This window comes from Notamacropus eugenii, chromosome 5 (assembly GCF_028372415.1).
Source record: "Notamacropus eugenii isolate mMacEug1 chromosome 5, mMacEug1.pri_v2, whole genome shotgun sequence".
NCBI lineage: Eukaryota > Metazoa > Chordata > Mammalia > Diprotodontia > Macropodidae > Notamacropus > Notamacropus eugenii.
This window is the reverse complement of record NC_092876.1, coordinates 98,355,405-98,371,308: the sequence shown is the minus strand read 5'-3', so window position 1 is coordinate 98,371,308 and position 15,904 is coordinate 98,355,405. Positions and strand designations below refer to the sequence as shown.

At 38.2% G+C, this 15,904-nt stretch overlaps 1 protein-coding gene across 4 annotated transcripts in view; it reads left to right on the top strand.

Annotated features, from left to right (window-relative positions):
- Nucleotides 1–15,904, top strand: part of SMAD9 (SMAD family member 9) — a 106,013-nt gene that overhangs the window by 53,741 nt on the left and 36,368 nt on the right. Inside the window, exon 1 of one of the 4 annotated variants that reach the window (XM_072610347.1) lies at nt 1–15,904. This exon is cut by the window's left edge and continues 27,055 nt beyond it. The exons of the other annotated variants lie outside the window; for them this stretch is intronic. The gene's annotated coding sequence lies outside the window, so the exon portion shown is untranslated. 4 annotated transcript variants of the gene reach the window in all.

Below are 15,904 nucleotides of genomic sequence, written 5' to 3'. Positions count from 1 at the left end.
TTGTTTTAGAATTATCTCTCATCTTTACCCCACCTTCTACTCATTTTCTTAGTGTTCATTATTACTTTCTTAACTTTAAAATCAACCTCAAAATGGATAGAAACCCTTACAACTGGAATCTAATCAGTTAGAAAGTGAACACATGGTAATATTATCAAGACAGAGTTTTTTCCTTCTTTGTTTTTTTTCCCCCCAAAGGTCGAAAACAAACCTGAAAAGGAATCCTCTGAATTAAGCATGGGAAGTGATCTATTAGAGATGAGGAAACAGAGAACAAGAGGCCTCTCATTTTCTAAATGAGAGTGAAATAATACAAAATGTAGCACAACTCCAAAAGTCACAAGTTGGTACTTCTGGAAGGAGAGAGTAGGCTGTCACTACCACCATCCAAAGATGGGAAATCCTGAGCTTTAATATTGTGGCTAGCTGAAAACAAACACAGAAGACTTTAGGTCCTCTGACTAAAATACTGGGAATCAGGAGCCTAGAAACCAAACTGGTCCACTCTGGTTAAATGAAAACCTGGGATATTGAAAGAGAGATTGAAATCTTAGTGTTTTTTACCTTTGAACTGGAACAGTTTGATGAATGAACCTTTGGTTCGGGTGTTAGGGAAGCAACGTCTAAAGTCCTTCACAATTTAGCTCCTACCTAGTGATCCAGCTTTATTATTTATTTCTCCTCTTTGCCATCTCTTCAGTCCAGCCAAACCTGCCTTCATTATTTTCTTCATACCAGTCTACTTCCATCTCTGGGCCTGTGCACATCTGTCTAATGCACTGTCTCTTTACATCTGACTCCTATAACCCTTGGTTTCCTTTAAAGACCAGTTTTAATGCCACCTCCTACAAGACCCCCTTTTACATCTCCCCTTCTGCTAGTGCCTCCCTCCACCCAAAAAATTACCTTATATATATTTGGTATGTACTTACTTTGTATGTTACAGTCATGCATTATTGTGTATGGGTTTCGCTTTATAGAAAGTAAGCTAATTGAGGTCAGAGAGTGTTTTTACCTTTTTTTGTATTTCCCGAATTTAGCCTGGTGTCTGACCCATAGTAAGTGCTTAAGAAATGCTTATTGATTGATTGATTGGCCTCCAACAATGACATCATTATTTTGGAATCTGGTGAAGGAGGTTGTTGAGCTTATTTGAATTTCAAAGAGGAGGTAATTGAGAAAATAGTTGCCTTTCTCTTTGCCCTACCACTGGAAGAACTGAAATAAAGGGTTGTGGAAGTCATCAGACTCTAGCTAAGACTATAAAACAGATGGGGAAGGTCTGATGAAATGAATAACTTTGTGAACTGCTGCATTGTGTTCGTTTTTATGCTATAAAAGTTTTATTTGGGGCATGTATTTGATTTTTGCTTCATGAGAAATTTAGATTTCTGGAATTATTATAGAATTAAGTCACTAACCTGATTTAGGGGTTTATGCTATACTTGACTAATAACAAAATCCTACATAATAATAGAATAAGTAGAAATGCTAGTTGTTTTTTGGCTTAAAAATCTGTATCATGCTCTATTTCCCTTTCCTCCAGTCCAAGTGGTTTTAAGGAAGTATGTATAAATTAAAAAAAAAAAAAGAGTGGAAAAACTCATTTAATCATACTTTATCCACATATAACTGATAACACATTTGTTTCTAGTAGCCATTATGATTTAATCACAAAATGAACCCTTAAAAGCAAGAAGAGTACATTAGATTTATGCATCACCTTTTGTTCAAAATGTTCAAGTAATTGGACTCAGAAATGTATATTTTGCCCTCTAAGGACCTGAAGAACTCATTGTTTACTAAACAAATGAATTTTGGAGATAATAAGCTACTTGATTCTAAGATAGTTAAGTGGGTCAGCTTCTGAAATATCAGGTAAGTATTAATGAAGTTTCTATACTCTGGAACAGGGGAGAAGTTTTATTTAAGCCAGCAATTTTATAGGAGAGGAAATGTAGCTTGATTAGAGAAAATTAAATTTGGCTTGGGGTGCAGAATAGGTATATTCATATATTGCTAGAAGCTTTGCACACAGCTTCAATTTTCCTGGAGAGAGGTCTGGCAAACAAGACTAATAAAATTGACTGGGCTATTTGACCCAATTAACTCATTATTGAGAATATACTCCAAGGAAGTAATTAAAAAGAAAATAACTATTTGTAGAAAAATATTTATAGAAACATTTTTCATAATAGCTCCATACATGAATGGGACAATAATGGAGGGGAATAGCCAAGTTTTGCTGCATTGATGTAATGGGCTATTATGTTGTTGTTATCTATGTAAAATATGGGGAATAAAAAAGAAATGTGAAAAATCTATTTTAAAATAATGAAAAATGCAAAAAAACCCACAAACAAACCCCAGAACTTAGAATTCAGTATATACATTCATTATATCTTCTTATTTGATACTTCAGGGACTGATGAGCTCACTGATGTAGGTATTCTTTGCAGTAGTACAGATTACAATCTATCCATAGTTCCCTAGCCTGTGAAATTATTCTCTATGTTCTACTGTAAGTCTTGTACAATGGGTACATCTAAAATACAAGGGTCTTGATATTGCATGGATACTGTTGGAGCATCTGTGCTATCCCTTGGTTACCCCTTATCATTGCTACTTGAATGGCCTACCTCCTCTTGTAGCCATATATTGTTCGATTATATCCTTTATGTTGTGTCTCCTTTGCAATTCTGTTTTTTTGTAACATGCCAGAGTCTGCTCATGCCCACCACGTTTATCTTCATTGCTACTAGGATGACTTCCAAGTTTAATTATTTTGGAGACTATATTATTCCATGGTAGCAATGCAACATTATTGGAAGAATACTGTTAAAAAGAGGGTCCTTTGTTGTAGGGAAAACAGTACAGTATTCAAAACACTGTCAAAGTCAGTCCAGACCACTTTCCTATTCAATTTGGAGCTCAGTTAATTGTCCATCTTACAATGTCTGTCCAAGATATATGTACTGACAGACCAGTTGTATAGATTGCCCATCTAATTGCATATTGTAATCTGGGCATTAGTCATGTTTCATCCATTTGGTTTTCCATTTTAGTTTTTATCCATTGTGAATAGTTAGGGCAAATTCTTTTTTTAAGTGATTATAAATGTTATTTAGGAGACTTCATAATATTCTGTGGTTTGCTGCAAACTAGCAAAATATCACCAACAAAATGTGCATTACCTCACTGTCTATAGGGAATCCTTCTTCCATTTGGATTCTGGACATCTGTAAAAATAACCGTTGCTTTTTGTGAGAAAATGTGTCTTTTTAGTGCCTCATTTGAGAGAAGTAATAAAATAATAATGTAGCACTTCTGTGGTACTTTAAGGCTTGCAGAATGTTTCATATACATTGTTTTTCATTTGATCCTTACGCTAACTCCATGAGATGGTATTATTTTGTACTTGTTTTACAATTAAAGAAAAATAATCTGATCGTCCCAGAACAAAATTCTCTCTTTTTATAACTTTCAAAGGTCTTTGTGTGATTTTGACATGTGGATAAGAGAGAGTTTTAGAGGAAAGCTTTTAAGGTGTTGTTTTGCTGAATTAAATGATTTTTAAAAATATTAAATAATATTAAATATTTGATATTATAAATACATTATACATATTAAATATTAAATAATATTAAAAATATTAAATAATAAAAAAACCCCAATAAGTTCTTGCATTCTCTGCAGCTTTCAGTCAGTTGAGTGCCTATAAAGATGTAGACTACTTTAGAATATTTTTGATGAAACCCTGCCTATTTCCTTCTCACATGTTAATTAAGGATAACTTTCAGGAGTATGTAAATTACTCATAAAAAATTTGTAGAAATGGAAAAGGAAATATGTGGGTCAAGAGCAATTGAAATTTTCTTGTTTGCTATTTTGGGAGCTGTAATAATAATGTCTGATTTTGTTCCAAGCATTTAGTACCCTCCTTTCTTTCAGACATCTTGAGGTCATTATTGTGTAACACTAAAAATTACATTACTCTAATAAAAACCTCCTCTGTGTATAGTCAAGACCAGGGGTGGGGAACCTGTGACTTTGAGGACACATGTGACCTTCTAGGTCCTCAATTGTGGCCCTTTGATGGAACCTGAACTTCACAGTCAAAGGGCCATACTTGAGGATCTAGAGGGCCACATGTGACTTTGAGGTTGTAGGTTCCGTATCCATGAGATGCAAGTCAAATTTATTGTTCTTATTCTGTCATGTCTGACTCTTCATGATTCCATTTGAGATTTTCTTGGCAAAGATACTAGTGTTACCCATTTCCTGCTCTAGTTCATTTTGCAGATGAGAAAACCACTTTGGGTCACATAGCTAGTAAGCATCTGAGGCCAGATTTGAACTCAGAAAAATGATGAGTATTCCTGACTTCAGGTCTGGTACTTTATCCACCTAGCTGCCCTCCAAAAGTCAAATTAATAAGTACTTATTAAGTGTCTGCTCTGTGCCAAGCATTGTACTAAGTGCCATCTATCTGTTTATCTATCTATCTTTCTACACACACAATTGGAGATAATCTCATGGGGAAGGCACTACCATTAATAGGGAATCAGAAAGACTTCTTGTAAAACAAGGGATTTTAGGTGAGACTTGAAGGAAACCAGGGAAGCCAGAAGGCAGAGATAAGGAGGGAGAGAATCCCAGCTATAGGAGATAGCCAATGAAAATTTGGAGTCAGGAATGGAGCCTCTTGGAAAGATGAGAAATATTAATGATGCTGGTGGCACTGGATTGTAAAGTACTTAGTGGGAATTAAGGAGAAAGTAGACTAGAAGGTAAGAAGGGGTCAGATTTTGAAGGCCTTTATAATCCAAACTGGGGATTAGACAGAATCTCTAGAGTTGATTGAATTGGGTGCATGGAGGGCTGGGTGCCCACTGGTAGGACTTATACTAGATCACATTGATAGCTGAGTGGAAGATGGGCTGGAGTAGGGAGAGACTTGATGTAGGGACATCAATAGCAGGCTATAGGAATAGCCCAAGTGTGAGGTGAGGGATTATACCAGCATGGTGGCAACATCAGAAGAGAGAGTGGGCATACTCAGGAAACACTGTATCAGCAGGACTTGGCAATAGATTGGATGTAGAAGTGAGAATAAGGAATTGAGGATCATGCCCGACTTGCTAGTCTGAGTAACTGGGAGGATCATGGTTCTCTTGACAGTGATAGAGAATTAAAGAAGAGAGGTGAATTTGGGGAGCATGATGATAAGTTCAGTTTTGGATATGATGAGTTTAAGACATCTGTGGGATATCCAGTTTGAGATGTCAAGTAGGCAGTTGGAGATGTGAAACTAGAGGTCATCAGAGAAGTTAGAACTTGATAAGGTCAGAGAATCATTAGCACAGATATGATAATTCACAGATAAAGTGAAAGTTTTTTTGAGGATGGGGAAGATATAGGTACATTTGTAGGCAGTAAGGTAGTAGTAGACAGGGAGAAATTGAAGATTAGTGAGAGGGTGAGGGTGATAGGAGAAGATAGGAGAAGAGGATGTTTCAGAGTGATGTGAGATGAGGAAGAAAGGGAGAAGGAATTCTCATTGAATGAGGAATTCTTTTTTTTCAGTGAAATATCAGGTGACGTTCTTAGCTAAGAAGGTGGAAGGAAGGGGAGCCATGGAAGGTTTGAGGAGGAATAAAAAGGAAAAATCATTGTGGTGAGATAGTGAGTTGATTAGAGAGGTATTAAGAGGATTGCCGTGCTGTGATAAGAGCCTAGTTGAGATTATGTAACATAAATGTGTAATGGATCCAGTTAGCTTGGTTTCATGATTTTCTCCAGCTTTGTTCAGCACTGTATGAACAAGATGAAAGGCAGCAGATGGTGGAAGTAGTTCAAGGCTGGGATGGGAAAATATTGACAATAATATAAGGAGATAAGGAAATTGAGAAGAGAGTGGTATAGAGCTGAATTACTTCACTGAAGGGTCAAGATGGAGAGGGGAAAGTGTAGCCAGTACAAGGGTGATAATTAGGGAAAGAATTTAAGAGTAGTGTTGTACAGAAGAAGGAAAATGGGCATGACAACAGATTATGATCAGATAAATGAATTTCAGAGTTCCTGAACATTGAATTGGAATATTTGTGGGTGCTAGGAATATCAAGGGTATGATCATCTCTGTATGTACCTGAGGAGTCATGGAAAATAAATAACTTGAGGAAGTTGAAGGAAGGAGTGTTTAAAGGAGTAACTCTCTAAAATATATGTATATATCATATATACATTATACACATATATAATTATATATATACATATATATATAATATATATTATATTGAAGCCCTGTGAATCAGAGACTGAACTCATTAAGGATGGAAGAGATGTGTACTGAAAGCTAAAGATAATAATCACCAGAATCTTGGTTGGGTTATAAATATGGATTGAATGAACCTCAAATGAATAGAGGTAATGGTGATATAGGAAGAGTCTAGAAGTAACAATGGAGAAGGAAGGAAATGAGTATTTATTAAGCAGTTTCAGGCACTGTGCTAAGTGCTTTACAAAAATTATCTCACTTGATTTTCACAACAATCCTGAAGTTGTTATTATCTCCATTTTACAGTTGAGGAAACTGAGTCAGAGAGAGGCAAGGACCTTCCTTCCAAAGTCTAATCGAGTTGCTTTTCCTATTTTTGTTTCTTTTTTAGTGTCATTTCTATTTTTTCATGTAGCATATGAGAGAATGCGATGTTGTTGTTCAAATATGCTATATCTTCTGATAGTAATTTTTTAAAGGAGTTTATTATTGAATTAGTTGGCAGCTAGGTGGAACAGTGGAGTCAGGAAGACTCATTTTCATGAGTTCTCATCCAGCCTCAGACACCTATTAGCTATGTGATCCCAGGCAAGTTACTTAACACTGTTTACCTCAGTTTCCTCATCTATAAAATGAACTGGAGAAGGAAATGGCTAACCATTCTTGTATCTTTGCCAAGGAAACCTCAGATGGAATCATGAAGTCAAGCATAAGCATGACTGAAAAACAACTGAAATTAGCTACAATTCTTTTGCATTTTCCGTTAATGACCTTTCTTCCAGTTCATCTTTAGATATCTTTAGGATGGGCTACGTTAGTTGGGTCTCTCATTAAGCTTTCAGTAAACTTATTTTTTTCCTTTATTGTGCTTCACTATTTTATGAAGCAATATTGCTCATTATTTTCCTTTGTAAAATTTTACAAATTGATTTATATTTTCAACAAGTGTTGCCCTTGGCTGCCATAATATCATCTTGGCAAGTACATCAAATGTGTTTCCTGGCTGAGGTGGCTTAAAGATTCATGGTTTCCTCATTGTGCCTATTGATTTACATCAGTTAAGCTTCCTTAGGAAATGATGTTCTGTGTTGATTCTGACCCTTTTGTCATTTCTTATTTATTGCCATCATTAGCTTATTTAAATGGAGCAGGTTGAGGTTGCCTCCGCTGAGTGCTTTATCTTTTCATTTTCTTATTCTTGCTTTTAACTAGGTGTTAGTTTTAATTTTTTGTTGTAAAAAGGTGTTGGCTTAACTATACCTTAGCAGCTGATACAGAAATGACCCTCAGTATCAGTAACCAACCATTTCCTGTTTATTCGAATATGTTGAACTTTTTGTAATGTTATTTGATATTTCCCATCTGTAGCTTATAAGTTCTGGCGGTCTTCTACCAAATCACTCTCATACTCGTGAGTTGGGTTTCTCCAAAATACGGCTTTGTATCTCTCTCAAGGCTCTAGGGAAGCTCTGGAAGTGTTGGGTGGTCTTTCTCTAGTGCTGTCAAATAAAACCAGCGTTCCAATGTGAGTATGAGAGAATATTTTCCCAATATCATTAACCATTTATTGGTCCCCAGTTTCATTTAACCAATTAATATCGAGTAACTTTTTCAAAGAAATATTTACTAAGAAAATGTAGCAAGAACAGAAATACAAACGTTTTCCCTCAGACTGAAGGCACACTCTCTTCTCGTTGTCATATCAGTCCTTGGGGAAGGAGAACTCAAATTTAATTTGCCTGCTGCAGAAATTTGCCCCACCAAGTTCATTTTTGAATGTGGCACAGCAGATGGATACATTCCCTTCCCAATCAAGTCCAATTACTGCTGCTCTAGATCCTATTTCAGAGGCTTCCTGGAGCACCTCATCTGGAAACTCTGATAGTAAACTTTGGCAGAGATTCCAGCTCCAGGACCCTGGGTGCTAGATCAGACTTTCAGAGTTCACAGGGTCAGAGTTTTTGCAGTATTCCTTCACCCAATAGCAGGAAAGAACCAATAGAAAGAGGCAAAGAATACAAACCTATATTCTCTGGTCACACATTACCTCCCCACCTAGTCACTTATGGCATATCTTCCTCTGGTAGACCAGCACGGCAGGCTGGAGTGCCCAAGTAGTCCCTCATGGGAGCCTTTTCTGCCTCTCAGTTCCGGTTTAGCAGTCAACCAGAAATTCTCCTCTTCCTTCCCCATGAAGTAAGCTGTCAGAATACCTGCACGAGCTTGGATTTAGGGACGAGGACTCTTTCATTACATATCATCATGCTTTTGGGAGTAGCAAGTGTCCCAGTCTCTTCTCCAGAGCTGGCATCCGTTAGAGCACAATCCTCCTGTTAAATATGTCAGACTCCTCTAACCTCTTCTTAAAGAAGATATTCGTAACATAGCGGCATGCTTCTTGTAAACAGTCACACTGATAGAGCATGCTGAGGTTATTAAACTATATATGTTATTTCATTTGAACTTCACAACAACTCTTTGAGGTAAGGGCTGCGATTATACCCATTTTAAAGGGGTGGGGTGGCAATTGAAAGTTTAAGTGCTCAACACTTAAGCTCGGAAATGTTTGAGAAAGGATATGAAGCTCGTTTTCCTTACTCGCAAGTGCATTTCCCCATCTGTCACACCGCTGTCCCTTAAGTCTTTGGATTGTTGTCTATGGCTTCAGAATTGTGTATTTCTGAGTGTTTTCACCCCACTCCTTTTGCATTGAAGTCGTGGAATTGTTAAATCGATATGTTGTAAAGTTGGAGGGTCCTATCAAGTCCTTTGTGGGAGTTTTTTTCACTTCCTCCTTTTCTCTAACAGATGTTGGTGCATAAACTATTATTTTCTTCATGGAAATCTTTTTTGTGAATGTTTAACATTTGTACTGAAATAAAAATTACCTAGTGCCTCTGAAATGATGTTTTTTGTTTCCTTTGGTCAGGTAATAGAAATCATTCTCTTCCCCTCCCTCCCCAGACCTTTCCCTCTTCTGAACTTACTTATTAAAGTCAACTTTTCAGTCAACCTTGACTGCTTTCTCACCGTCCACACATCCAGTCTGCTGGTCATTTCTTTTTTTCTCTCTCATACTCCTTCCTCACAATCAATCTGTTGCCACACCTTGTTATTTTTCCTTTAACAACCTCTCTTCTCTGTAGCCTGACTCCTAGTCACCACCGTACCACCCTGATCTTTTCTGTCTGTGAGGAAGGGGAAAGGGGACACAAATGTATTAAGTGTTTGTGTGCCCGGCGCTGTACTAAGTGCTTTACAAAATATTTCATTTGATCCTCACAACAACCCTGAAAGGTAAATGCTATCATGATGTGTCCTCCATTCAGCCACTAAAGTGATTTTCCTAGAGCACAGGTCCGACTATCGTACTTTCCTTATTCGTTAGCAGGTCCCTTACTTCTAATATCAAATATACAATCCTCTGTTTAGTTTTTTAAACCCTTCACAACCTGGTCCCTTCCTGCCTTTCCGATGCAGCAACCCCTGCCTTCTTGCTATCCCTTGCACATGACATATTTTCTTCTAACTCTGTCTTTTTACTGGCTGTATCCCATACCTAAAATCCTCTTTAATTCTGCCTCCTGGCTTTCCTGACTTCCTTGGAGACTCAGCTCAATTGACACCTACTGAGTTATCATGTCTCACCTTACTGAACTCTTCTGGGCTTTCCTCAGGTCTTCCAGAATCTCATCATCTTGCAAGATCTCATGACCTCAGAAACTCATCACCTCTTTGGAGGGTGGACAGTGAAGAACTGCTTCCAGATCTTCCATTTAAGGAGGACAACCAGGGCATCTATCTCATAATTTCCCACCAGTCTGCACTCCTGGACTTTTGTAAAACCGCTCCCCAACTGTTTCCCCCTTCTTACTCTTTCCCTGTCCCTCTTTTTCAACTTCCTTTGCTGTCTTCCACTAGATTGGGAGCTTCTTTCTTTCTAAACCCAATCTATAGCATAATGTCTAGCATAGTAAGCACTAGTGATGCTAATTGACCAACTGACTGACTGACTTTCTTGGAGAAGAAGCCTTTCCTAGCCTCCCTACTGCTAGTGTCTTCCCCCTGAGATGACCTCGTCTTTCCAATTTATATCTTGTATGTGTCCGGTTGTTTACATGTTGTCTTCCCCAATAGAATGTCTGCTCCTAAGGCACGGACTGTTTTTCCCTTCCTTTGTAATCCTCTTACTTAGCCTAGTGCCTAAAATATAGAATGTTTAATAAATGTGCATGGACTGGCTCTGTCTCCTCCCTTATTTGCCTCTTCAAAGAGAACCTGTGAGCTATCTTTCCCATTTAGCTGCAACTTCCATTTGTCTTAGGGTTTTTTGACACACAGAGATCTCGCATTTTTAGTATCAACAGTTAAGATAATGTTTATACATGTCCTAAAGACTGTGATTCCCCTTTGTGCCCCCCCCCCCTTTTTTTTTTTTACCATTCTACTCTCATTGTTACAGACCTGAGGGCCATTTTGTATTTTATTTGTTTCCAGGGTTGCCATAGGCTAAAGAAATTACCAGATAATGGGCAGCATATTGGGGATGAGGATTTCTGTGTTTAGCAAGAGTGGTCCTCAGGGAAGAAAAATGTCTCTTGCTGTATTTTCCTCAAAGCTTTTCTAGCATGTTAACATTTGTCAGAACCTACATTCCATTTTGAGAAACTAGGGTCACCTCCATACCATGTCGGAAAAGCAGAGTAGTACTTTGTGGAGGTTGATTATAACTCTAGAACATTTTTCTAAAAAAGTATATTCGTATCTGTAGGTGTATGTAATGAGGAAAAAGTGCTACATAGGGTATAAAAAAGTATACATATAAAGTTATATATGTATATAAAACGGAAAAAGCTCAGTCCAAATTTCACCTTCTACTTAAGGATTTTCCTGATGTTCCTGAGTTACTAATGGCTCCCTTTTAAACAATCGCCTTGAATTTATTTTGTTCACACTTATTTTATATGTATGTTTATTAGTACATGGTGATTTCTACTAACTATAGAATGATCCTCCAGGGTAGGGACTGTTTCATTTTCTCTTTCTAGTGGCAGAACTGAATATAGTGCTTTGCACATAACAGTCACTTAACAAATGTTTGTTGATTTATTGATTCAATGAAAGGTTAGTAATTTTTTTCAAACTAACTCTCAAGAAGGATAACAGAGGTGACATACATTAGCTTTGTGGCTATCTATAGCCCATCAACTAGAAATACTAGATTTTGACTGAATAGAAGTGAATTCTCATTCTTTTTCCTAATGAAATATGTTATCCTTGTAAAATACCTTTTGTACTCTAGTAACCTTTAATCTGTGTTACAGAGGAGATCTGTAATGACCAGGAGGGAACAACATGAAATTTACTTTGATATTCTGTGATGACAGATCTGAAATAAAAGGAGTTAAAAAACTGTTGAGCATCTAGAGAATTATTGACAGGTAGGTGACAAAGTAGATATGCACTGGGTCTGGAGTCAAGAAGACCTGAGTTCAGATTCTGCTTCAGACATTTACCAGTGATATTACCATGGCCAACTCACTTCAGCTTTGTCTGCCTCAGTTTCCTCAACTGAGGATCAAATGAGATAATACTATTTAATAAAGCATTTAGCACAGGGTCTGGCATATAGTAGAGACTTAATAAATTTGTATTCCCTTTCCCCTTCCCTGTAGTCAGAAGGAAGCAAGGTGGTATAGTAGTGACTAGAAGTTAGGATATAGGCCCCATAGGGTGGGCACACAATGTGTAGAGAAGGTCATCTGGTTCCTTTTCCAGCAGGCTGGTAATATGTCAGATAAAATACTCCAGAGAAAGATTTTTACAACCCATATAATCAATAAATTAGGATTTATTGACCACCTGCTATCATATTTGGGATAAGGAATGTATCTACTTTAGATAAGATATAGAAATTATTATAGATATAGACAACAATCCCCTTCTTTCACATTTGAAAGTTGTACTCCCTGGGGCTTGTGTGTGCTATTTAGCAAAAGTTTCAAACTTTTTAATAATGACAACTTACATTTATATGGGCAGCTAGGTGGCATAGTGGATGGAGTGCTAGGCTTGAAGTTAAGAAGACTTATCTTCTTAAGTTCAATTCTAGCCTCAGAAATGTACTAACTCTGTGACCCTGGACCAGTCACTTAACCTCGTTTGCCTTCGTTCATCTATAAAATGAGCTAGAGAAGGAAGTGGCAAACAATTCCAGTATCTTGACCAAGAAAATCCCAAATGGGATCATAAAGAGTTGTACATCACTGAAACGACTGAATAACAACAAAACTACATAGTGCTACTATATGCCAGGCACTGTGCCAAGCAGTTTACAAGTATAATCCTATTTGATCCTTACAACAACTGTGGAAAGAAGGTATTTTTATTATCCCCATTTTAGGAAGGAGGACTGAAGCAAACTGAGGCTTAGTGACTTGTCCTAGGTCACATAGCTAGTAAGTGTTTGAGGCCAAATTCAGGTCTTCCTGACCGTCCTGAGTTTATAGTAGGTAGGGCTGGAGAGACAGGAAAAGAGGAAAAACAAGAAATTGGAGCACACTGTAGAGTGATGACTTTGATTTAAGTGATACGTGGCTATGTTTGGGTTGAAGAAAGAGTTGGTTCCTTTGATACATCAATCATTAAATATTTATTAAATGCCTCCTGTGTGTCAGGCACTGTACTAAGTTGTGGGTATACAAAAAGAGGCAAAAGACAGTCCCTGCCCTTAGGGAGTTTATAATCTAATGAGGAAAACAACATGCGAACAAATATAAACAAAACAAGCTGTATACAGGATAAATAGACAATAATTAATAGAGGAAAGGCACTGGAACTAAGAGGAGTTGAAAAAGACTTCCTGTAGAAGGTGGGACTTTTAATGGGATTTCAAGGAAGCATGGAAAAGGGAGATCATGCCAGGTATGGGAGACAAACAGGGATAATGCCTGGAGTTGAGAGATGGAGTGCCCTATTTGTGGAAGAGCCAGGAGACCAGGATCACTGGATGGAAGAATATGTATTGGGAGTAAGGTGTAAGAAGACCAGACAGGTAGGAAGGAGCTGGGTTAGGAAGGGGTCTGAATGATAAATGGAACATTTTCTATTTTTCCCTGAAGGAAATAGGAAGTCACTGGAGTTTATTAAGTAGGCAAGTAACATGATTGGACACGTGTTTTAGGAAAATCCTTTAGGAAGATGATGTTCACATCTATAGTAATAGGGAAGGTAAAAAGTGGAGGCTGAGTTTAGGGGGAAAGATAATGAGCTCTATTTTGGACATATTGAGTTTAAGGTGTTTGTTGTGGTTCAGTTATGCCTGACTCTTTGTTGACCCCATTTGGGGTTTTCTTAGCAAAGATACTAGAATGTTTTGCTATTTCCTTCTCCAGCTTTTTTTTTACAGATAAGGAAACTGAAGCAAACAGGGTTGAGTGAGTGGGCCAGAGTCACACATCTAGTAAGTTTCTGAGGCCAGATTTGAATTCGAGGAAGATGAGTCTTTCTGACTTAGGCCTTGGCACCCTCTCCGTTGTGCTACCCTTGCTTCCCCTTAAGGTTTCTACTGAATATCACTTTGAGATATTTGAAAGGCATTTGCATAGGAGAGATTGGAGGTCAGCAGAAAGATTGGGGTAGGATAGGTAGGTCTGAGAATCATCAGCAGACATGGTAATAAAATCCATTAAAGCTAAGGAGATCATTAAGTGAAGTAGTATAGAGGGAGAAGAGAAGGGGGCCCAGGAAAGAACCCCTAGGGACACCTATAGTTAGAGAGTCTGATCTGGAAGAGAATCCAGCAAAAGAAGCAGAGGAGTGGTCAGATAGGTAGGAGGAGAGCCAGGAGAGAGTGGTGTCCCAAAAACCTAGAGAGAAGAGAGAGTGATCAGCTGTGTTGAAGGCTGAAGAGAGGTCAAGGAGACTGAGGACTGAGGAAAGACCATTGGTTTGGCAGCTAAGTGATCACTGGTAACTTTGGAGGAAGCAGTTTCAGTGGAATGATAGGAAACATACTACTTGTACCACCCTTGGCAAGTCATTTAATCCCTCAGTGCCCCCTTGGCAACTCTCTGGGACTGACTCTAAAGACTGTCAGTTGCAGAACAGTTGCTGATCTGCATGGTAGAGAGTCTATCCCTGAGCTCCCCCCCAAACCAACAACAAAAAGCATACACAAGATGATTATAAGGTGTGTGTATATAATTACATAGCTATATTTAGGTACATATAATATGCGTTATAAGAGCTCAGAGAAAGAAGAGATTATGTTAGGCTGGAGTATTTAGGGAAGGCATGCTAGAAGATGTGAGATTTGAAATAGGCTGGTGTTGCCAGTCAACAAGCGCTTATGATGTGCCAGGCATTGTGTCTTATAAGTGCCAGGGTTGTTAAGAAAGGCAAAGACACAGCCCCTGTTTTCAAGGGACTCACATTCAGATGGGGGAAGCAAAATGCAAATAGCTATGCATATACGTAATATAGAAAATGTAAATGGGAAGTGGTATGAGAAAATGGCACCAGCAGTGGGAATGGGAGGGACCAGCAGGAAAGACCTCCTGTAGAAGGTAATGAAGACCTATCGAAGGAGGAGGCAGACAAGAGGAGAAATAATATTCCAGGCAAGAAAGCCAGTGAAAAGGAATGGCATCCCCAAATGGAGTGACTTATGTGGGGAGGACAACAAGGAGGCCATTGTTGTTGGATATTAAAATATGTATACTGGAAAGATTGGAAGGGACCTGGTAGTGGAGGGTTTTCAAAGCCAGGGGATTTTATATTCAAATGAAGAAAGGCTTTCTAGGCAGGAGAGACAGTGAGCAAAAGCTTGAAGGCAGGGAGATGGTTAAATATGTGGAGGACAGTATAAAAAAGACTATCCTTGTTAGAGGAGAGGGTAGGTGTTGGAAAGTAATAGGATGGATGGTGATGAGGACAAGCTGTGGAGGGCCTTCAGAGCTTCACAGAGTGGAATGGACTTTGGCAGGCAATTAAAAGAAAAACATTTTAACTTATTGAATAGGAGGATAACATGATGAATGAAGTTTTAGGAAAGTTCATTTGGTAACAGTATGCAAAAGAGAGGAGTGATTGTCATTCAGATATGAAGTGATAAAGGCTAGTTCTAAGATGTCGGCAGTTGAAAGAACAAAGGGCTGACTTGGAAAGCGTTTAATAGGATTTGGTGACTTAAAATATATGAGAAAAGGATCACAGAATTTTAGAATTGGAAGGGATTAGTCCTAGGATTCTTAACCTTTTCTGTGTCATGGGACCCTTGGCAGTTTAGTGAAGCCTATGGACCCCTTTTCAGAATAATGAATGCACAAAATTAAACATATAGGACTACAAAGGAAACAAGTTATGACAAAATAGAATTATCCAAATATTAAAACAAACAAGCTCATAGACCCCAAGGTAAGAATCCACAATCTAGGCCAGCCTCCTTCTACAGATAAAGAAGCTGAAGCCAGTGAGGTTAAGGGAGTTGCACAAAGTGACAGACTCATGACTGGTTAGTCCCACTAACTTCCAGCCCAATGATCCTTGTTGCTTCATGATGCTGCCTCTTGAGCAATTGGAAGAATTACAGATGACTACAATATGGCCTACATAAGATTCTAGAAG